Here is a 24,929-nt window from a genome sequence, read left to right as displayed (position 1 = left end):
GTTTCCATTGCCTAATTTCTTGAAATTCTGTTCCATGCATCTTTGTATTTCCTTACCAATCTTTCCCTCTTTACATCATGGAATTTAAGTGTTCATTATTTGTTGCTGCTACTGTTGGGACTGTTCTACTTTTCATTGATATATAATCTACATCTAGCAAAGTTCACAAATTTTAAGTGTACAGCTGAAGGAATTTTTACATATTTCTGTGTAAATGAACACAACCCAGAAGGTTCACTTATGCCTCCTTCCAATCAACACTTCTCCAAAGATAGCCACCATTTTGATCTGTATTACCATTAGTTTTTCCTGTTCTGAGCTTCATAAAAATGGAATCACAGAGTATGTTTTCTTCGTGTGTGGCTCACCTCATTCCACAGTATGTCTCTGAGGCTTGATAATCTGTTGCCACTCTGTTGCAGTAGTTCATTTTTTCTGTGTAATATTATACCACAATTTGGCCCTCTCTCTGCTGCCACTGCTGGTGCCTGCCACCCCTCCTTGCCTCTCCTCTCCAGGCCAAAGGCTGGGGGACCAGAGCAAGACACAGGGATCATGTTTCAACGCGAGCTGACAGTTCTTGACAACAACAATCCTGCTGGCTTCATTCAACTGTAAAGATGAAACAGAAGTTAGAAACTTTAGGGGGACCTGGGTGGCTCAGTCGGTTAAGCGTCTGACTTTGGCTCAGGTCATGATCTCATGGTTCATGGGTTTGAGCCCCGCATCGGGCTCTCTGCTGTCAGCACACAGCCCGCTTCAGAAACTCTGCCCTGCCTTCCGCCCTCTCCGCCTCTCCCCTGCTTGCTCTCTCTCTCAAAAATAAATAAACATTAAAAAAAATAATTTAGGGGGCGCCTGGGTGGCGCAGTCGGTTAAGCGTCCGACTTCAGCCAGGTCACGATCTCGCGGTCCGTGAGTTCGAGCCCCGCGTCGGGCTCTGGGCTGATGGCTCAGAGCCTGGAGCCTGCTTCCAATTCTGTGTCTCCCTCTTTCTCTGCCCCTCCCCCGTTCATGCTCTGTCTCTCTCTGTCTCAAAAATAAAAATAAAACGTTAAAAAAAATAATTTAGAAACTTTATTGTTTGGCTTTAAGACCAGAAAACCAGACACTATTAGATTGAAAACATGTAATTTAAGAAACATCCACAGCAGTGATTGGCCCAAGTTCTTTGAAAAGTATGTCAGAGATGTTAACTGTCCTTTCAAGATTCAAGATGACGAGAAGTAATTGACAGGCTTCTTGGCTTAACTATTAGACTTGAATATGGAGATAATGCTGAAAAGTACAAGGATTTGGTAGCTGATGATAGAAAAAAATGCTGACAATGCAGCTAAAAATGCAGAGCCATTGATCAATTTGGATGTAAATAATCCCAATTTCAAGCCTGGTGTAATGACTTTGGCTGACCTTCAGATTCAGTGTCATGATGATTACCTGATAATCCTAAAGCAATTCAAATTTTGGTCCAGGATGCAGTTGTTAAAGCAAATCAAACAAAAGAGGACTTGCCTGTTGCTTTAGACAAACATATTCTTGGTTTTGACACAGGAGATGCAGTTCTTAATGGAGCTGCTCAAATTCTGTGATTGCTACATATACAATTGCTCAGAGACCTGCGGACAAAAATTAATGAAGCCATAGCAGCTGTTCAGACAATTATTGCTGATCCAAAGACAGACCGCAGACCGGGGAAAGTTGGAAGGTGAACATTTTAGGATTTAAGCTTCTCACCTACTTAGTACAATTGGGAACCATCTATGCTCTGGCATGTGTTTGGAAATCAAATGTCACGTTTTTGAGGGAAGAATCCTAAAAAATTGATTATGTTCTTGATATTTACCATCATCGCTCTTTCTTTAATAAAGTTCAGGAAACTGGGGGAAAATATACCACAATTTATCCATTCTACTATTGGTGGATTATTTTTTCTTTTTCTTTTTGGTAAATACGAGTAAAGTTGCTATGCACATTCCTGCACATATTTTTGGTAGGCATATGCATGCATCCTCTTGAGTATCATCCAATAAACAGAACTGTTGGGTCTACCACAGGTGTTTGTTTGGCTTTAGTAAATTCTGCCAGTATTCCCAAAGAGTTGTGCATCCTTTCCCTTCCACCAGCAGTGATTAAAGTTCCCATTTCTCCACACCCTTGGTATTACCAGAACTTTTCACTGTAGTCCATCTGGTGGGTAGTATCTCATTTTTTTCATGTTAAATAACAGCTTTTTTTTTTTGAAGTATAGCATACATAAAGTAAACTTCACATATTAAGTGTCCAAATTGATGTTCTGACATATACATCCATGAAAAAAGCATCACTAAGACAGTAAACATGTCCATCATCTTCAAACGTTTTCTGTGCCCCTTTGTAATGTCTCTTTCCCCTCATCCTCACCTTCCTATTTCTAAGCAACCACTGATTTGCTTTCTGTCACTATAAATTCACATTTTCTGGAGTTGTAGACAAATGAAATCACACTGTAGGTACTCTTTGTTGTCTGGCTTCTTTGAATCAACAATTATTTTGAGATTCATCCATATCATTGCATGTATCAATAGTCCATGATTTTGATTGCTAAGCAGTGTTCCATTGTATGGCTATATCACAATTTGGTATTCCATTCAGCTGTGGATGGACATTTTGGGCTGTTTCCAATTTGTGTTTATTGCAAAAAAAAAAAAAAAAAAGCTGTTACGAACACTCGTGTCCAAGTCTTTGTATGGGCATATATTTTTTTTCTCTTGGGTAAGTACCCAGAATTAGAAAGCCTGGATTATGTGGTAGGTGCATGTTCAACCTTTAAAGATATTGCCAAACTTTTTCAAAGTGGTTTTAACACTTTACATTCCCAATACAAGCATGCTTGCCAATACATGGTGTGGTCTATCTTTTTAAGTTTTCACCATTCTAGTAGGTATGTAGTGGTATTTTAATTTGCATTTCCCCAATGACGAGTGATGTAGAACATTTTTTCATGTGATCATTTGCCATCTTCGGTTCATGTTCTTTGGTAAAGTGTCTTGTCTGCTGAAATCTTTTGCCCATTTTTAAAAATGGGTTTTTTGTTTTCTTATTGCTGAGTTTTTTTTTTTTTAAGTTTATTTATTCTCTCAGAGAGAGAGAGAGAGAGCAAGCCAGGGAGGGGCAGAGAGAGAGAGAGAGAGAGAGAAAGCCCAAGCAGGCTCCGCACTGTCAGTGCAGAGCCCAACGTGGGGCTCAAACTCATGAATGTGAGATCATGACCTGAGTGGAAGTCGGACACTTAATCGACTGAGCCACCCAGGCACCCTTTCTTCTTATTGTTTTGAGCGTTCTTTATACACTCTAGAGACAAGTCCTTTAGCAGATATTTGCTTTGTAATGTTATCTCCTAGTCTGTGATCTATGGCTTGTCTTTTAGTCTCCTAACATGCTCTTTTGAAGAATAGCTGCTTGAAATTGTGATGAAGTCCAATTTATCAGTGTGTTCCTTTATGGATTGTGCTTTTGGTCTTGTATCTAAGGTCCCAAGATTTTCTTCTGTATTTTTTTCTAGACAGTTTTAGGTTTCACATTTAGGTCTATGGTCCATTTTGAGATGATTTTTATATATGGCGATATGCCAATGTGTGAATCCAGACTGATTTTTGCATATGCAGGCATGTGTGCACGCGTGTGTGCGCATACACACACACACACACACACACACACACACACACACACCTTACAGAGAAAAAACTGTAATTTCAAAGAAAATAGATTTCTTTCTGGGTGGTGATTGCCATAAGGGCCATTTCCAGATGCACCTGCTCTTCTCAGTCAGGCTATTGAAATTTAATTCGAGCTGTAGTTGAGCTGTGTCTGGATGTGTTGTGGTTTTCATCTGATGCAGTTCACCACTGGCTTCAGATGTTATAAGAGTGGGATCAGGACTTTCCTTTCAGCAGACCCTGGGATCTGAAAGCTAACAAGATCCTAGAGACCCACCTGGGCTTCGTGGCCAGGTCATCAGTTTTCAGAACTATGGAGTTACCTCCCTGCTTTACAGCCAAGCTGCCAGGTTATTGGCTTGCTGGGGAGATTATTTTGTTCTTCAGTCTTGCTTCCTTCTTCTGTGCTTAGAGATCTCCTTTGGCCTTGCTGCCCATCCTCTGACCTTTGGAGGGAAGCTACCCTTCTCTCCATAAAGGTCCAGATTGCCTCAGAGGATTTTGTCCCAGCCTGCCTGCTGAGTTTTCATGCTTTGGTAGTTGGAGGTCTGGATTGCTTGTGAGGACTCCTGACCCATCTCCAGACCTTCATAGTTGGACCCTGGAGTACCTCTGGTGGATTTCTTGTCACTCTCCTAAACTGTTCCTCTTGACTCTAGAAACTGGCTGCTCTGAACTTGTGGGAGACTTTATACACCTTAGGAGGGGACCTCTTTCGGTTTTCCTTCTCTCCTCCCAACGTTTTGCCCACTTGCCCCTGACTAAAGACCCATAAGAGAAACTGAATGTATGGACGCAGACTTGCTCTTGGCTGTATGTCCTTGGAATTTGATCAGTCATGGCAGCCCATATGTGGCCATTAAATGTTGACTAAAATTTAGCCAGTTTCTCCTTACACCCGTCTATGGCAGGTTCTTTTTTTGTGCTGTTGCTCCAGTGATGAGAGCAGCTGTATGTCTCTTCTCTCCTAGGAAGGACTCATTACTTTCAGAGTTTCTTTGTGTTTCTTTTCTATGTTCCCTGTGTCTTCAGCTCTCTAAAGCATTTTTAAAAAGTATGTTTGGCTTGTTAACATGACATTGACAGTCATGATTTCTGCTAAATCAGCAGCAGAACTGAGATTTATTCTTTTTTTTTAAATTTTTTTAATGTTTATTTATTTTTGAGACAGCGAGACAGAGCATGAACGGGGGAGAGTCAGAGAGAGAGAGGGAGACACAGAATGAGAAGCAGGCTCCAGGCTCTGAGCTGTCAGCACAGAGCCCGACGCGGGCTCGAACGCACGGACCGCGAGATCATGACCTGAGCCGAAGTCAGACGCTTAACCGACTGAGCCACCCAGGCGCCCCTGAGATTTATTCTTAAAAATTTGAGAATTGTGCCTTTACAAATAAATTTATAATTTATGGCTAAATGGGTAACTAAGGTTAAGAGAGGAGAAGAAATTTGCCAAGGTGAAAAAATAAGGTAGCGGCTGTCTTAGCTCAGGTTGTCATAACAAAATACTGTAGACTGGGTGGCTTAAACAAAAGGAATTTATTTTTTCAAAGTTCTGTAGGCTGGAAGTTCAACATCAGGGTGCTAACACAGTCAGGTTCTGGTGAGAGCTTTCTTTCTGGTTTGCAGATGGCTGAATTCTCACTGTATCCTCACATGGCAGAGAAAGCTCTTGTAAAGGTACCAGTTTTATTGGATCAGAACTGTACCCTTAGGACCTCATTTAACCTCAGTCACCTCTTTAAAGGCCCATCTCCAAATATAGTCACACTGAAGGTTAAGGCTTCAACATATGAATTTGAGGGAGACACAATTCAGTCCCTAGCAGGAGTCTAGCTGAATTATAATCTAGAGTTTGTATTCCCAGTCTTTCCAGGCTAAAGACTAAGAAGGTAAATATGGGGTCGAGGGGCTCAAGGTCTAGTTCTGACTCAGCTATGAAGTCAGAAAATCCTGAGTTTAAATTCTGCTCTGTACTAAAACTGTGGAATCTTAAGAGGGATCCTTATTTCACTGAGCCTCAGTTTCCTAGGAGATGTGAGACTCACTGGGATCATATATGAAAAATGCCTATCTGTCTTGATTGTATCTATGGGATTTTAATTTATGGAGGTGCCTGGATGATGATACAGAGAGGTTAATTTCATTGAAAGATTTTATTGCTATACAGTTCCCAAAAGGAGGGACACATACCACCACACAGGGCCACAGGGGGAAGCACCCTGGTCAGGAGGCAGAAGGAATGAAGGAAAAGTATGACCCAGAGTCTTTACTGTGCTTTCCACAGGAAGGATGGAATGAGGCAGAGTAAACAGCTTGGATTGACTAGTTTGAATAAATTCAGTGGGCTCTGGGCTATGGGATGGTCTCTAGTTGTTTGGTACCTGGCCCTGGGGTGATTTAAGGCAGGAGAAATATTGGCTTGGTACATGAGAGTTAGATATAGAAGAAGGTTAAGAGTACGGGCACTGGATCAGTATGTCTGCATATGAAAGGTATGTTCGCAAGCAAGCGATTTACTATCTCTAGGAATTAGCTATCCCTGGAAGGAGCAGCCTCTCCCCACCCAGCAAATCCCCCAACATGTTAAACCATCATAAAGTTTGAAAAATAAAGACATGATTAATACACTCTCCCAGTTCTTGGAATATTAGTACGGGCTTTGTGAGTGCTTACTCTCTGTTTCACAGTCCCTCCATTGACAACCCCACTCTCACCTCAGCAGCTTCTGAAAGATGATTCACTTTTTTCCTCTGGGTGATTCAGGCCTTTGTTTCTCTCTGTCATAGCCACATTTGATGCACCTTGCCTGAATGAGGCTTAGAGCCTTACTAAGAGGAAGCCCTTCTGGAGTGGAAGGACATGAACATGTAATAAGAATAGTCTGTTGGGGGCCAAATTGTTGAGGGATAGACATCCTTATTCTGGAGCTGGAAGAAAGGGAGTCCTAGTTTGAGGCCCCATAGGACATCAACCATGGGTCATTATATATAAGCATCCTGGCAACAGAGAAGACAAGCAGAAAATCTATTCCCCTTGACTGAACTGCCCACACGTTTCAGCAATAACTGGTCTTCAGACTGGTGAAAGGGACAGTCTGTTAGCTTCCCCTCAAGAAAGACTAAGGCTTAGCAACAGCTCTGACGAACAGGTTATTTTCTTGAGTTATCTGTACTGTCCAGCTTCAGGATAAAGTAGGGATAAAGAGGAGAGATACTCTAGAGTGAGTAAGTGTCCTTGGATTCCTTGAACATCAAAGAAAAAGATGTGTATAGAAGATAGAACAATTTTCTGTTAAAATTACCAAGTAGGGCTTTAATTGGTAAAGCACCACTCAATGTCAAAGCAGGACACTAAGAGAGAACACCGTTCAGGATATAGAATTATGAAACCCAGGTGCTAGATACATATTTTTTCATTTCAACTCCATCCTATCATGAAAAGGTTAGCCATGGCTGAATTAGCAACAACAGAGTCCACAGTTCTAGTGAGCAATATAAACTTGGCTCTAGGTACATCATACATATTTGTCCAAGTAACATCCCCAAAAGAAAGATTAAAAAGCTGTACCTAGCTCTATGATCCTGGCCAGTTATTCATCCTCTGTGAAGTTCAATTTCCTTCTGTACACCCTGAGAGTAGTAATGTTTACTTTTTGAGATTATATCAGGAAGATTATAGCAAAGTTTAAACAGTCAATAAATGATAGCTCCTCCTCTGTCCCCCTCCAGTTCTCTTTCCTCTATAAACATAAAAATACGTTATTATAAAGTAACCAGAACAATTAAACTGACACAAACTGAGCACTTACAGTGCACTAAAGATTAGTCTAAGTGGTTATGTGTCTGATCCCATGAATCTATGAATTTAATAACCTCTTGAGAAAAATCCCAGACTTTGAATACATCATATGCCATAACATTTATGTATAACACTCTCCTGACTGTCTGAATAAACCACAAATCCAAATAGACAAGAGTAAGATGAAAAGATTTTTATCATAGTTGACTCAATCTGCTACTAGAATAAGAATGACAGAAATCAGAGATTATTGTTGCCGTCATGGCATATGTTTATTAATTAATTTTAGAAATTTTTGAGGAAAAAAAAAACAATAAAAAGATACCAGCTAGAAACACAGCTCTCAAAAAGTGTCCACAGTAACCAATACGGTATGGTAGTGAAGAAGAGATAGACGCACAGATCAATGGAACAGAATACAGAACCCAGAAACAGACACAAATATACTCAGTTAATTTTTGACTAAGGAGCAAAAGCAATTCAACAGAAGAGGGATAGCTTTTTCAATAAATGGTGCTGGAGTGATTCGATATCCATTGGCAAAAAATAAAACAAGACAAAAGAAATCCCCACAATCTAAACCTCACATCTTCTGCAAAAATATACTCAAAATGGATCACAGACTTAAATGTAAAACTATAACTCGTAGAAAAGAACACATGAGAAAATCTTTGACATTAGGACTAGGTAAAGAATTCTTAGACTTGACACCAAAAGCGTAATTCATAAGAGGAAAAACAGATAAATTGAACCTCATCAAAATAAAAACATTTTCCTCTACCAGAGATCCCATTAAAAGGATGAAAAGACAAATTAGATACTGGGAGAAAATATTTGCAAATCACTTACCACACAAAAGCCTTTTATCTAAAATGTATAAAGAACCCTCAAAATTCAACATAAAAAAATAAATAATCCAATTAGAAAACTGAACACTGACACAGAAAAGACATTCACAGACATTTCACCAAAGGGGATATACAGGTGGCAAATAAACACATGAAAATATTTTTCAACATTATTAGCCATTAGAGAAACACACATTAAAACTATAATATCACTACACATAAGAATGGCAAAAAATAAAAAATATCAATACCAGCACATGCTGAAAAGAATGCAATCATACATTGATTGTGGGAATGTGAAGTATTACAGCCATTCTGGAATATAGCCTAGTCATTCCTATCAAAATTAAAAATGGATTTACCATACAGTCCAGCAATCCACTCTCGGGTATTCATCCCAGAGAAATGTCTTGCTTCCACATAAGAACTTGTACATGAATGTTCATAGCAACTTTATTCTTAATAGTAAAACCTGAAAACTATCCAAATTTATTTTAAAGGATGAATGGTTAAACAAATTGTGGTGTGTCTACACTATGGCATACTATGCAGCAATAAAAAAGGAACAGATTACTGATACACACAACAGAAGTTTAGAGGAACTTCAAGGAATTTATGCCAAGTGAAAAGAGAAAATCTGAAAAGGATATATACTTGATGGTTCTACTTATTTAAGATTGGTGAAATAACATAATAATAGACATGGAGAATAGAGTAGTGGTTGCTAAGGGTTTGGGATGATACTCTAAAGTGGCGAAAGGAAGGAGTCTCATGGTGATGGGTACAGTTGAAAATCTTGGTTGTGGCGGGATTATCCAAGGCCCCTATGAGAGAAAATACCATAGGGACACACACACAAACACAAGTACATGTATACCTCGTGAAATTTAAATAAGCTCTGTAGATTGATGAGTGTCAATATACTAACTTTGATGTTATACTATAGGTGTACAAAGTATGAACACTGGAAGAGGCTAGAGGAAGATTGCACAGGACTCCTCTGTATATTCCTTTGCAAGCTTCTATGCATTTATAACTATTTCAAAATAAAGATTTTTTTTAAAGCAGCCATGGACCTTTATTAATTTTTTTTTTTTGAGAGAGAGAGAGAGAGAGAGAGAGAGCACGAGAGGGGGAGGGGCAGGAAGAGAGAGGGACAGAGGATCCAAAGCAGGTTCTGTGTTGACAGGCTGACAACAGTGAGCCCAATGCAGGGTTCGAACTCACAAACTATGAGACCATGACCTGGGCCAAAGTTGGACACTCAACCATCTGAGCCACCAGGTGATCCATGGTGCTTTGTGAACCCTTAAACATACATAATTTATTTATGATAAATAGGTTTGCCAGATATACCAAAAAGAGTTTTATATTTGTTAAATTTTCCTGAAATTAAAACCCACTTCCTTGTCTTCCCTTTCACTGAAAATCTCTCAACAGAATTATTTTGACAATTAGAAGCTGGTATGGATGAAACAGGCCAGTGAGAAATATATTTCTAAGGTTGCCAACTGGCCATAAATGAGCTGGACATTCTATCATTTTAGCAAGAAGAAAACGACAAGCTGGGGATGAAAGCGTACCTTTTATCTTTAAAGTTTTCCTGTATATATTGCAGGTTGCTTGGATCTCAATATTGTTTCCATGTTTTATATTTTATTTATTTATTTATTTATTTATTTGATTTTTATTTCATTTTATGACAGTAAAAAGAACATCGATGTTGCAGAATTGTGATAGAATTGTTTTAAAAAAAGAAAGTGAATTCTTCTGCCTAAAATCAAAATAGTTTCTAATAAAATATTATTATTAATCAATATTATTATATTATTACTATATTATTATTATTATATCCATCAATATTAATTTTTGGAAAGCAAATGAACTAATTCCAAAGTTCATACAGAAAAACGGGTTTGGTGATTTTAAAATACATCTACAATTTCTTTAAGGAATGGAGTTTAACTCCCCTGTCCTTGAGTGTGGCTAGACTTCTAATGACTATGATAAAGTGACAGTGTGTCATTTCTGAGACTAAGTCATAAAAATTATGTGGCCTCCTTCTTGCTTTCTCTTTTTAGATCACTTGCTTGGGGAGAAATCAACTGCAACACCGTGAGGTTGCTCAAAAAGTCAATGGAGAGGTCCATGTGGTGAAAAACTGAGGCCTTCTACCCAAGTCCAATAAATCCTTCAGGCCCCATCAAACTTTCAGATGACTTTGGCCTCAGCTGATATCTTGACTACAACCTCATGAGAGAGCGTGGGCCAGCCGAACCTAGCTAAGTTGGTTCCAAGCTCCTGACCCACAAAAATGGTGACATTAGTAACTGTTTATTATTTAAGTCACTAATGGGAGTAATCTGTTATGCAACAATAGGTAACTAACATAATGAATAAGTAATAACAGCCATGAAATCTTAAGAAAAAGAATAATAGGGACACCTGAGTGGCTCAGTCAGTTAAGCGTCTGACTTTGGCTCAGGTCATGATCTCACGGTTTGTGGGTTCGAGACCTGTGTCAGGCTCTGTGCTGACAGCTCAGAGCCTGGAGCCTGCTTGGGATTCTGTGTCTCCCTCTCTCTCTGCCTCCCCCCACTCGCACTCTCTCTCTCTCTCTCAAAAATGAATAAGCATTAAAAAAAGAAAGAAAGAAAGAAAAAGAATAATAAAGGGGAATTAACCTGATCATATTGTAAAACATATTCTAAAGCTTCAAGGGGCGCCTGGGTGGCGCAGTCGGTTAAGCGTCCGACTTCAGCCAGGTCACGATCTCGCGGTCCGTGAGTTCGAGCCCCGCGTCAGGCTCTGGGCTGATGGCTCGGAGCCTGGAGCCTGTTTCTGATTCTGTGTCTCCCTCTCTCTCTGCCCCTCCCCCGTTCATGCTCTGTCTCTCTCTGTCCCAAAAATAAATAAACGCTGAAAAAAAAATTTAAAGCTTCAATAATTAAAACAATATGCTACTGGCATAAGAACAGACATACAGATCAAAGAAATATAATAGAAAGTTTATAAATACACATATCCATGTGAAAATTTAGTATATGGTAAAGGCAACATTTCAAACCAGTGGGAGGAAAGATGCATTTTAACAACTGAGGAGCCAGCTGGAAAAGTAAGTTGGATCCATACTTTACATTTTATAGTAAAACTAAATTATTAATAGATCAAATATTTCAATATGAAATATGAAAAAAGGGTTAAATTATGAGAGAATAATAAACATTTCCAACTGGAAATTCAAAAGCTTTAAAAGAAAAGCTTGATAAGTTTGACCACACACACACTTTCTGCATGGCAAAAACATTATGGACAAAGACAAATAACAAACTGGAAAAATATTTGCTGCTCATACCACAGATAAAGCACTTATTTTCTTAATGTATAAAGGGCTCTTATGAATCAATAAGAAAAAGACCAACAACCGAATAAAAAAAATGAGTAACAACTGTCAAACAAGTAAATATATATGGTTTTTAAACTATGAAAAGAAGCTTAATGACATTCAGTACAAGAAATGTGAATTAAATCACAGAATGATATCACTTTTGATCATACTGCCAAAGAAAAAAAATCTTGATAAAACCCTATGTTGGCAAGAGTGTGGAGAAACAGACACTCATGTGCATTACTGGCGGGAGAGCGAATTGGTATCATCTCTGTAAGATAATTTTGGCAACCTTTTTATTTGTCCAAACTACAAATAGACTCTAGAGAAACTGGAACCTTTATACACTGCTGGTAGGAATGTAAAATGGTGCAATCATTTTGGAAAATAGTCTCACTGCTCCTTAAAAGGTTAAACATAGGGGCGCCTGGGTGGCTCAGTCGGTTAAGCGGCCGACTTCGGCTCAGGTCATGATCTTGCGGTCCGTGAGTTCGAGCCCCGCGTCAGGCTCTGTGCTGACCACTCAGAGCCTGGAGCCTGTTTCGGATTCTGTGTCTCCCTCTCTCTCTGACCCTCCCCCATTCATGCTCTGTCTCTCTCTGTCTCAAAAATAAATAAACGTTAAAAAAAAAAATTTTAAAGGTTAAACATAGAGTTACCTTATGACCCAGAAATCCAACTCCTAGGTTCATTTCAGAAGAAATGAAAACATATGTTTACACAAAAAATTGTACACAATGTTCATAGCAGTATTCATAATAGGCAAAAAGTATAAACAACCCAAATGTCCATCACCTGATGCATGTTAAATCAGTGTATTATATGGTCTATTAATTATGCCTCAGTAAAGCTGTTATTTTTTTTTAAGTAGCCAAAGAGAAAGACTTCTTACATATGGAGGGACAAAGGATGACATCAGAATTCTTGTCAGAAACAATACAAATAATGAAGACATTGGAAAACGTCTTTGAACTACTGAAAGGCAAAAACTAGTCAATCTAGTATTCCATTTACAGAAATGTATCTTTCAAAAATGAATGTAAAACATCACATTTCTAAGTAACACTTGGGTCAAAAAAGAAGCCTCAAGAGAAACGTAAAAACAGTTTGAACTAAATGAAAATAAAAAATACAACTTATAGAAATTTATAGGACATAGTAAAAACAGTGTTTAGAGAAAAATGTATAGCATTAAGTACATATATTATTAGTAGGGAGGATCTAAAATAAATTATCTAAGCTCCCACCTTAGGAAACCAGAGAAAGAATAATTTAAGCCTAAGGTAAGCAGGGAAAAAATATATACATTAGAGCAGAAGTCAATGAAATTGAAAATAAGAACACAACAGGGAAAATCAACAAAACCCAGATCTGGTTCTTTGCAAAGATCAATAAAACTGATAAACCTCTACGAGGCTAAAGTAAACAAGCAAGAAGACACAAATGACTAAATTCTGATAGATGTGCTGATTAGTATAAATACGGATGCAAGAATGAACCTTGAAACCATTATGCTAAGTGAAAGAAGCAAGTCACAAAGAATTGCATATTATATGATTCTATTCATATAAAATGTCCAGACCAGGGAAATACACAGAGAGACAGAAAGTAGATTTGTGGTTGAGTAGGACTAGGCAGGGAGAGAGGTGGGGATAGCTAAAGGGTATCTGGTTTCTTTTTGAGGTGATGAAAATGTCCTGAAATCAACTTTGGTGATGCATATACATATGTGAATTTACTAAAAACCACTGAAGCATACACTTTAAACTAGAATCGTATGATTTGTGAACTATATCCAATAAAGTGTCTTAAAAAAAAAGCAAGATGCAAAACATTGTATATAGCAGGCTAATATTTGTGTAAGAAAAGACAAGGGGAAGGTGACCAAATATTTGAGCACAAAATGCTTATCTATGCATGGTATTTCAGGGAGGAATCAGGAAACTGAATGTATTTCTTGCCTCTAGGGAAGAGAACTATTTGGAAGAAACTTTACATTATATTCTCCTTTTGCATCTTTTAAAGTTTCACCATGTACAGTATTAATAGGCAGATTTACTATAAAGCTAATGAAGTTTAAGATTTCGGACGCCTCACTTACCTGGGCCCTTCATAAGACCCTAGGAGCCACCCTAATGATATGTCTACATGGACATATGTTTTTGTAAAATTTGCAGAAATGAGATATGCTTACTTCAAACAGTTAATCTTGCTGGTTCTTTCCACTCCAAATTCCGCTCCATTTACTTCCCCTTTTATGTGATGTGTGGGGGAGGCAGAAAGGGGAATCTGGCTGTAAACATTTTTGGGATATTGTTAAGGGAAAGTAGACTCAAGAAATAACTTTTAGTTTGGGTTCTGTGAATAGCCATCACTTCCTACAGTTAATTATTGCTAGTTGATCTGCTGTAGAAATGACTTCCAGAGATACTCTTATCCACTGTGCCAATTCATCTAGCATTGCAATAAGAAGATACAAGGATGGAAGTTATATTGCACAACGAACACGTCCTACTGCACTTGGCACCATAAATATATGGCTATAAGAAGAGAAACAAGGTTTGAAAGGCAGAGTCACAAGACCATCTGGGAAAATTTTTTCCAGTTGTCAGAATACAATTTAAAAAGGATTTTTTAAAATGTTTATTTATTTTTGAGAGAGAGAGGGAGAGAAAGCGATTGAGCAGGGAAGAGAGAGAGGGAGACAGAGGATCCGAAGCAGGCTCCACACTGACAACAGAGAGCCCAAGGTGGGGCTCTAACTCATGAACCACAAGCTCGGTGCTGACAGCTCAGAGCCTGGAGCCTGCTTCAGATTCTGTGTCTTCTTCTCTTTCTGTCCCATCCCCACTTATGCTCTGTCTCTCTGTGTCTCTCATTAATGAATAAATATTTAAAAAATTAAAAAAATAAAAATAAATAAAAACAAACTTCATGCTTTATTGTATCAACTTCATGCTTTATTCCAGGCAAAGGAAGTTGCACAATGTAAATACATGAAGACTTTATTTTTTTTTAAATTTTTTTTAATGTTTTTATTTATTTTTGAGACAGAGAGAGGCAGAGCATGAGCAGGGGAGGGGCAGAGAGAGAGGGAGACACAGAATCCGAAGCAGGCTTCAGGCTCTGCGCTGTCAGCACAGAGCCCGACGCGGGGCTTGAACTCACGGACTATGAGATCATGACCTGAGCCGAAGCCGGATGCTTAACCGACTGAGCCACCCAGGCGCCCCAATGAAGACTTTAAACAGTTCAATTCATTTAGTGAAATGTAAGTAGTTTACACTGTTAGAATATAGGATGCAAACCGTGCACAGACAGAGAAGATACTGAAATATAGAAGGGTCAGGTGATGACAAAGGGTCAGGCTAAGGAGTTTCAATTTTGTCCTATATATAATGTTCTTAATTTTATATGAGCATCAGAAGTTCCGTGAACTACTTTGAAACTCCATGCAAAATGTTATATGTGCATAATGTAAATTTATCTAGGGAGAGAGTCCATAATTATTGTCTAGGATCTCCTAAAGGTTATTATTATCCTTACTGCCATGAGTATCCACTGAAGAGGAAGTTACAGGATTCATTCACCCAAGAACTTTTGTGTGGGTTTACTATATTTCAGGTATGGTGCTTCCTTGGCTAAAGTGTGGAGGTTGATTTGGAAAAGAAGTAGGGCTGGGATGTAGTCACGGGAGGGCAATTTATAGACTTTGGTAAGGCAAGCGATAATAAGATGAAATAAGATCAAAAGAGATGCGGAAAACTTTAAGAAGGTAAAGTCAATAGGATTTGCTCTCCAATTGGCCTTGGGAAAAGAAAGAAAGGCAGATGTTACTCATAGTTTTCTAACTGAAATAAATGAGGATGCTATGACCAAGATAGAGTGTCTTCACCAAGAGAGAGAGTAGATTTAGGTATAAATATTATGAACTCAGTCTTGGACATGTTGGTTTGAGTAGCTTGTGGGATTTCAAAGAGAAGATGTTTCTATTAGGATTTATTAGGATCTAGAAAGGAGAAGTCTGGGGTAGAAGTGAACATCTCAGGGTCATTATAAGGCATAGCTGAAACTATACGAGTAGATGAGATCTGCTGAGAAAGTCAAACAAGAAGAAGAATAAAGAAGAGCTCTGGGAAACACCATTTACATCCAGTCAGATTATTATCAAGAACTTTAAAGACAGATTGAGAAAGACTTGGCAGAAAAGTACGTAAGTGAGGACAACATGGTGTTCTCACATGGTGTTCATGGTGAGAAATTGAATTCGCAACTGGGAAGCAGATGATGATGCTTTGTCGGGTCAATTTTTAGGGAGTAGTGGTGATATAAGCCAGGCTGAAGTGGATTAAAGAGAAAAAGGAATGTGAAAAAGTAAAGTTTTTCCTATTGTTCTCTTTTCTGAATTACTATATTAACATATAGTAACTTGCATTCAATAAAATTTACTCATTTAAAAAAATGTTTATTTATTTTGAGAGAGAGAGACAGCATGTTGTGAGCAGGAGAGGGGCAAAGAGAGAGGGAGAAAGAGAATCCCAAGCACTGACAGTGTGGAGTCCAATTCAAGGCTCGATCTCACGAACGAGCTGTGAGATCATGATCTGAGCAGAAATCAAGAGTTGGAGGCTTAACCCACTTAGCCACCCAGGCACCCCCAAAATTTACTCATTTTAAATGCAGTTTGATGAGTATTAACAAATGTAAACACCCCATTAGTCATCACCACAATGAAAATAGAAAACATCTTCATCATCCAAAGAGTTCCCTATGCCCCTTCTAGTCAATACCTTCCAACCCTGGCCCCAGGTACCCACTGACCTGCTCTTTGTCACTATAGATAGTTTTTTCTTTTCCAGAATTTCCTATAAGTGGAGTCATACTATATATACTCTTATATCTGGATTCTTTAGTTTTTAGTTCAGCATGCTTCTGCGATTTATTCATGTTAATGAATGTATTAAGTCATTGCTTTTTATTGCTGAACAGTAATTCATTGTATGGATATACCATAATTTATCCATTCACCTATTGATGAACACTTGAATAGTTTCCATTTTTTAGTTACTATGAATAAATCTGCTACAAAACTTGTTTTTGTATGGATATATGTTTTCATTCTTCTAGGAGGAGAATTACTGGCACACAAGTAAATGTTTATAACAGTGCTAAACTGTTTTCCAAAGTGGTTATCCCATTTTACACACCCAACTGCAGTTCTAAATCTGTATCGTTAGTATTGTCAGACTTCACAATTTTACCCTTTTTAGTGTATATTTTGTGGTATCACATCGTGGTTTTCATTTGCATTTCTTTAATAACAAATGATGATAGATATCGTTTCACATATTGATTTGTCATTCATATATCTTCTTTTGGGAAGTGCAAGTTCAAATCTTTTGCCTACTTTAAAATTGTAGTAGTTACTTTTGAGTAAAGTTTTTAAATAATTCTTGATAATATGCCCTTTGCCAGATGTATGTATTGTGAATCTTTCACCCAGCCTGTAGCTTGCCTTGTTTTTTTGAACAGTATCTTTCAAAAAGTAAATGTTCTTAATTTTTATGAAGTAAAATATATCATTTTTTAATGGTTTGTGTTTTTTTCTGTGTCCTATTTAAGAAATCTATGCTTATCCTAAAGTTTAAGATATTTTCTTCTATGTTTTCTCCTAGAAGTTTCATAGTTTTAGCTTTTATATCTAGGTTTAGGATGTATTTTGAATTGATTTTCACTTATGGTATGAGAATAGAAGTTCATTTTTTCCATAGAGATATCCTGTTACTCCAGTACCATTTGTTGAAAAGACTCTCTTTTCCCCTCATCAAATTTCCTTGATACCTTTGTCAAAAAGCCATCTACATCCCTATCCTTATTCTGTTACCAGATTATCTGATTATAACACATCTGAAACCAAGATGTATTATAGTATGTCTTGTACTAAGTGCATCTTGAAATCAGATAGTACAGATCCCTGGTTGTTGGCCAATCTCTTGCTTCACTCTACAAATATACGGCTTGGTACTCAACAAAGACTCAAATAGACTCAAACTCAGATTTCTGGAACTGTTTTGCTGGGTACCACCCTCTTCTCCGGAACTCTGCTTCTGACTGCCTTAGTCTCCTTGATGTTCAATCTGTTGTAACCCTGCTTCAGATCCCTCTCCTTGCATCTAGAATGTGCAAAGGCAAAAACTGGGGTCATTACCAAGTTCACCTCATTTGTTTCCCTTCTCTCAAGGATTACAGCCTTGGACTGTTTGTTGTCCAATGTCTCAGAATAGTGATTTTTAATATTTGTCCAGTTTTCCAGATGTTTTATGGCAGAAGGGTAAATTCATATCCTGTTATTATATCACAAACAAAACTGTATTGACTATTCTTACATTAAAACTGAAGGACATAACCCCTCAAACAAGGGAAACCAAAGCAAAAACAAACTATTGGGACTACAAAATTAAAAAAAAACTTTTGCACAGTGAAGGAAACCATCAACAAAACAAAAAACTGACCTACGGAATGAAAGATATTTGCAAATGATATATCTGATATTAGTATCCAAAATATATAAGGAACTTCTATAACTCAACATGAAAAAAGAAATAATCTGACTTAAAAATGGGCAGAGGACCTGAATAGACATTTTCCCAAAGAAGACATACAGATGACCAACAGACACATGAAAAGATGCTCAACAGCATTAATCATCAGGGAAATGCAAATCAAAACCACAATTAGACATCCCCTTACACCTGTCATTATGGGTAATACCAAAAACAAGAAATAAAAATTGTTGGTGAGAATGTGGAGAAAAAGAACCCTGTGCACTGTTGGTGGGAATGCAAATTGGCGCAGCCACTATGGAAAACAGTATGGACATTCCTCAAAAAATTGAAAACAGAAATGCCATATGATCCACTAATTTCATGACTGGTTATTTACCCAAAGAAAATGAAAACATTAATTCAAAGAGATATATGCACCCCTATGTTTATTGCAGCATTTTTTACAATAGCCAAGATACGGAAGCAACCAAAGTGTCCATCAATAGGAAAGAAGATGTGGTGTATATAAACAACGGAATATTACTCAGCCATAATAAAGAATTTAGTCTTGCCATTTGCAACAATATGGATGGATCTAGAGGGTATATAATGCTAAGTGAAATAAGTCAGACAGAGAAATATAAATAGCATAGGATTTCACTCATATGTGGAACTTAAGAAACAAAACAAATGGACACAATAAAAGATAAACAAAAAAAAACCACTCTTAAATAGAGAACAAACTGGTGATTGCCAGAGGGGGGAGGTGGGGGGGGGAAATTAGTGAAATAAAAGAGAATAAGAGCACAAATTTCCAGTTTCAAAAGAAATCATAGAGATGAAAAGTACAGCCTAGGACATACAGTAAATAAGATTGTAATACCGTTGTTTGGTGACAGATGGTGGCTGCACTTATCATGGTGAGCACTGAGTAATGTGTGGAACTGTTGAATCATTATGTTGTGCACCTAAAACTAATATAACACTGTGTGTTAATTATACTTCAATAAAAACCTGAAGGATATAAAATCTCAACTATAAGAGGGGACATTTGAGAGTCATCAGTGTATAGGTAATAATTAAAAATGTTGAAGTAGATGAGATCATCCAGAGTGCAGAACGTTAGAAGGAAAGAGAGCCACAGTTGTGTAATGTGTCAGTTAAAACAGTAGCTCGAAGACGTTTCAAGATTTGGGGTTATTTTTGTTTGTTTCTTGAAGATAAGAGGAAAAATTAAGCAAGTGAGTTAGAAGACTACTCTCAAAGCTTGAGAAGCTGATCTGAGTATATAATTAAAAACTGAAATGAGAGTTTGGACATTGGCTCAATATGGTACACAGATATTCTTTTTTTGGGCAGCAGTGTTTGTTTTTTAAATTTTAATTGGTCATGAAAATTTTAAAATGTTGAGATTTCATATAAATATCTGAAAATTTTTGCTTCTCTCAAAAAGTTAGAACAGGTACCATCACTGGGCCTTCATTTCTACAAGACGGAAGTTCCATCCTTTAGGTGGAACACATGCTGTCTTAGTTTACCCCAGTCCTCATGACTCCCAGCTGGCCTGCTTCTCTCATTTACATCCTCTGTTTTTAATCCCATGATCACACTTGGATTTGTGCCCCTTTGGCTTAATAAACAGTTATCTACTAAGGAATTTTAAACTTACTAAATTTAAGGTCTTCGTGGAAATCATTAAGGATGTCTGTAAATATTCCACTTTTCCTCTTCCCTCTAGGAATGTGGCAGAATTGCACTTCCCAACCACCCTGAATTTAGACCTAGCCACGTGTGGTAGGCAGTATAACGGCTCCCCAAAGATGTCCATGTCTTTATTCCCAGGACCTGTGAGTATGCTATTAACATGTGGAAGGGGAGAATTAAGGCTGCACATAGAATTAAGATTGCTAATCAGATGACCTTAATTAACATAAGGAGATTATCCGGGATGATCTGGATGGGCCCAATATAAGTAAAAGGATCCTTAAACATAGTAGAGGGAGCCAGAAGAGTCAGTATCAGCATGATGCGATGTGAGAAAGATTCAACTGGACATTGCTGGCTTTGAGGATGGAATGGGACCATGAGTCAAGGAACGTGGGCAGCCTGTGAAAGCTGGAAAAGGAAAGAACAATAGACCAAAAACCTAGAACCTCCATGAGAGATGGAGCCCTACTGACACCTGAGACTCATCTTAGTCTTCTGGCCTCTAGAACTGTAAGACAATGAATTTGTATTGTCCTAAGAGCTAAATCTGTAGTGATTTGTTATAGGAGGAATATGAAACTAACACATCATGGAACTTAATGAAATACAAGAGTGACATTTAATTGCCAGTGTGAGACACCACAGCACTTCCTTTGACTTGCCATTGTAAATTGTAGATGATAGAGATGGGGTGTTCATCCAACTTGAGTCTCTGAATGAGGAGCAGTGATCTAGCATGGACATGTAACATGAATAAGAAAAAACCTTTGTTTTTAAGCCACTGAGATATCAGGATTTGTTACCATAGCATAACCTAACCTATCTTAACTGACACCGCTCTCTTAGGAAGGAATCATACAACCAAGTTGTTACTCTTACTACATAAATGGGAGACAGGGGTGGTTCTTTCAGCTTCTGGTAAATACTGCATCCTCATTAAAAGGACCAATTGTGGGGCACCTGGGTGGCTCACAGGTGAGCGTCCAACTCTTGATTTCGGCTCAGGTCATGATCTAACAGTTCATGAGTTTGACCCCTGCGTGAGCCCCAAATTGGGCTCTGTGCTTACAGCATGGAGTCTGCTTGGGATTGGGATTGAGACCCATATGAGCCCCACAGCACTTGGGATTCTCTGTCTCCCTCTCTGCCCGTCCCCCCTCTCTAAAATAAATAAACATTTAAAAAAAATTTTAAAGGACCAATTGCACAATAAATGAGGTCATGAAAAATGCTGTCCTGGCGAATTACTTCACAATTAAAAGTGGGAGAGATGGGAGCCTGGCTGGCTCAGTCGGTTAAGCATTCAACTTCGACTCAGGTCATGATCTCACTGCTCAATAGTTTGAGCCCTGCACCAGGCTCTGTGCTGACAGCTCAGAGCGTGGAGCCTGCTTCAAACCTGTGTCTCCCTTTCTCTCTGCCCCTCCCCTGCTCATGCTCTGTCTCTCCCTCTTTCAAAACTAAATAAACATTAAAAAAAACATTTGTAAGTGGGAGAGAAAGCCCTTCAAAATCCTTAATACTTATGCAAACATACTTGATGCATTTACTTTATTTTTGAATAGGTAATACTTGAGGATGTGTCCATGTTGGCTAAAAGCTCTCATACTTTCCCTCCCCCCCTATAATTTCATGGTGTATATCATATGAGTACTTCTTCATATGATAGAAATTTTGTAATATATCCTACGGGAAATGAAAGGGAGTCCAGTCTTTGTTCTAAAATGTTGATCAAAATTTATTTTTTTGCTATTAAAGATATCAAAAAAGTTTCATCTTTCACAATAATTTCAGGTAGATGATTCGAGTGGTGCCCAAATTTGACACAACTTCTATCAAGTTCTTTTCATAAATGAACTGTCAGGTTTCAAGGCATTTCAAGATTTTCTTGTGCAACAACTAATTTTAAATACTCAATAACCAGTTTTTCACTAATGTCCATGTTGCAGTGACATAAGTTTTGTGTTATCTTTGTAGATATCACTGTTTTGTGTCAAACCAGCAAGAAATTTGTATTTTTTTCCACTGTGTTCTCACATAATTCCTCTTAATTATATTATCAGAGAATCCAAAAGCCTATTATTTTTATTAAAAATCTCTCTTAATAATTACTGCTTTAGTATAACCTGAAAATGTGTTACAATTTGCCGCTAAATGTCAAAATACTTTTTTCATTTATATGCTCATTTTAAAATATCATTTTTGTTTCGTATTGTTAGTTTTTTCATCTGAATTTTGTCTTGGTTCCTTTTCTTTTTTTCTTAAGTTCATTTATTTTGAGAGAAACAGAGACAGCAGGAGAGGGGCAGAGAAAGAGGGAGAGAGTAGGTTCCATGCTGCCAGCCTAGAGCCTCATGCGAGGCTCCAACCCACAAAACTGAGATCATGACCTCAGCTGAAATGAAGAGTTGGATGCTTAACTGACCTAACCACCCAGGCGCCCCTTGGTTCCTTTTCCTTTAAAAAAAAATTGCCTTGTGAAGGTGTAAATGACATACAATAAGTTGCACATTTTTATTCTTTTTTCTTTTCAACGTTTTTTTTTTTGTTGTTGTTGTTTTTTGGGACAGAGAGAGACAGAGCATGAACGGGGGAGGGGCAGAGAGAGAGGGAGACACAGACTCGGAAACAGGCTCCAGGCTCTGAGCCATCAGCCCAGAGCCTGATGCGGGATTTGAACTCACGGACTGCGAGATCGTGACCTGGCTGAAGTCGGACGCTTAACCGACTGTGCCACTCAGGCGCCCCACAGTTGCACATTTTTAAAAGTACACAATTTGTTAAGTTTTTACATATGCATATATCCATGAGGCCATCACCACAGTTGAAAGTGAACATATTATTCTTCACCTCCAAAAGTGTCCTTGTGTCTCATCATATATATATGCCTTGCAAAGATTTTCTCCCAGTCTTTTCACTATCTTAGCCATGTCTTTTAAAAGCATCATAAATGTTTAAACTATGTTGAAATTCAATTTATCTATTTGTGCTTTTCTTGTGATTTTGATTGTGCTTTTGGTGTTGTATCTAAGAAATCTTTGCCTAACATCTAGGTCACAAAGGTTGTCTATTTTTTTTCCTAAAAATTTTATGCTTTTAGGTTTTTCATGTAGGTCTGTGATCCATTTTGAGTTATTTTTTGTATGGGCTGTGATATATAGATTCGAATTAGTTTTTTTGCACATGGATATCTTAATTATTCCAACACACCATTTGTTAAAAGGCTACCCTTTCTCCACGTTGCAGTTGTGCCCTTAAAACATTTTTTATATTTACAGAAAAGCTGCAAAGATAGAACGGAGAATTCCATCACCCTGTTTCCCCAATGTTAATAACTTAGTTTTGACAAATGAACTGGAGTTTTGTAAGATGTTAACATTAATATTAGTACATTACCATGAACTAAATTTAGACTTTATTTAGATCTCACTTGCTTTTCTACTTACATCCTTCTTCTGTTCCAGGATCCAACCCAGGAAACCATATTACACTTGTTTTCATGTCTCCTGATATTTCTTTGATTTACATATAAATCAAATAAAAATGCACTAGACCAAAGCCTTATAACAGAGACAAGGAAGAACTTTAAGTAGTATTCTGAAGTGCTAATTAATAGCTGTGGCTATTAATATTTAAAAGCAAAACAGAGGGTTTCCCTTCGGAGTTCATAATGGACAGTAGTATTCTTAAGTAACAAACATTTCATAAAAGTCATCAAAATAATTGCTCCTTTTAATCCACGAGCATTTGAGAAAATATTAAAATGAGAAAAGCAAATTTAGCATTTATCCAAAAAGCTTTATTAAGAGTTAATTTAAAAAATGGGAGAGTATATATAAGATTAGCTAGTTAAAATAAACAAATTAGCAGGAATTAATAGGTAATTATTGGAGATTTTATTTCAGATATGACAACTCTGGTTGATTGCTGACTCTTGTGTAATATAGTTATGATGGAAAATCCCAGGTGTAATTTTTAGCTACTGAGCTGTGGCTTTATTCAACCAAGTGAAGCAAGTTCTGGATGACTTGACCCTGCTGTTGAATGACATTTGTGATCAGTTGTGTAACAACACAGCTGGAATGACAGGTGTAAACAGGAATAAAAACTGGAATAAGTACACAATATGTGCTCTGTCTAGCTATTTTTTTTTGTAAATCTCATGGGAGAAAATATGGCTTCTTCACTAGGATTTGCTGACGTGGATTCAATATTTCGCAACTATTACTTGTATTCTTTTCAGATACATCTCATGGAGGATGTATTTTAAAGATACATGCCAACTAGATGATTTGCCCATGATGAAGCTGTTCAAACTTTGCAAAATGGGTTCAAAGACATTTTAAGGACTCTGAAATATATTTTCAAGGATTTGAAGAGAAGCTGGACCATAAAGAAGACGGAACATGTTTTCTCTTCTAAAAGCTGATAAAGCTCAAATACGTCATTAATTCCTTTTACATACGCTTACAGGAAAGTTGAAAGAATATTATAAAAACTGTTTTCCCTGAATCATTTGAGAATAAATTGCTGAACTGACGTCCATCCCTTTAAGTGTATTCTTACAAACAAGGACATTCCCCTACATCACCATGAACAAAATCAGAAAATTAACACTAATATGTTATTACTATCTGATCCTTAGACCCCATTCAAGTTTCACTAATTATCCCAATTATGTCTTTTAGAGCAAAAGAATCCAATTTACAATAACACATTGACTTCATTGTCGCATCTCTTTAGTCCTTTTAGGCTAGAATACTCCTTAGTCCTTTCTTGACTTTTATGATCTTGACAATTTTGAAATCATGGTTAATTTATTTTGTAGAAATGTCCCTCAATTTTGGTTTGTCTGATTTTTCCTGATGACTAGATTCGGGTTATGTATCTCGGCAGGAATATTACAGATATCAGGCTGTGTTCTTCTCCATGCATGCTATCAGGTAGC

The 24,929-nt window shown here is 37.6% G+C and overlaps 1 pseudogene; it reads left to right on the top strand.

Moving 5' to 3' along the window:
* The first annotated feature begins 466 nt into the window (after positions 1–466).
* Positions 467–1,881, top strand: LOC122473210 (annotated as a pseudogene).
* The last annotated feature ends 23,048 nt before the right edge of the window (positions 1,882–24,929 follow it).

This window comes from Prionailurus bengalensis, chromosome B4 (assembly GCF_016509475.1).
Source record: "Prionailurus bengalensis isolate Pbe53 chromosome B4, Fcat_Pben_1.1_paternal_pri, whole genome shotgun sequence".
In the NCBI taxonomy this organism is placed as follows: Eukaryota; Metazoa; Chordata; class Mammalia; order Carnivora; family Felidae; genus Prionailurus; species Prionailurus bengalensis.
The sequence above is the reverse complement of the archived record's forward strand: the minus strand, read 5'-3'. Positions and strand labels throughout refer to the sequence as shown.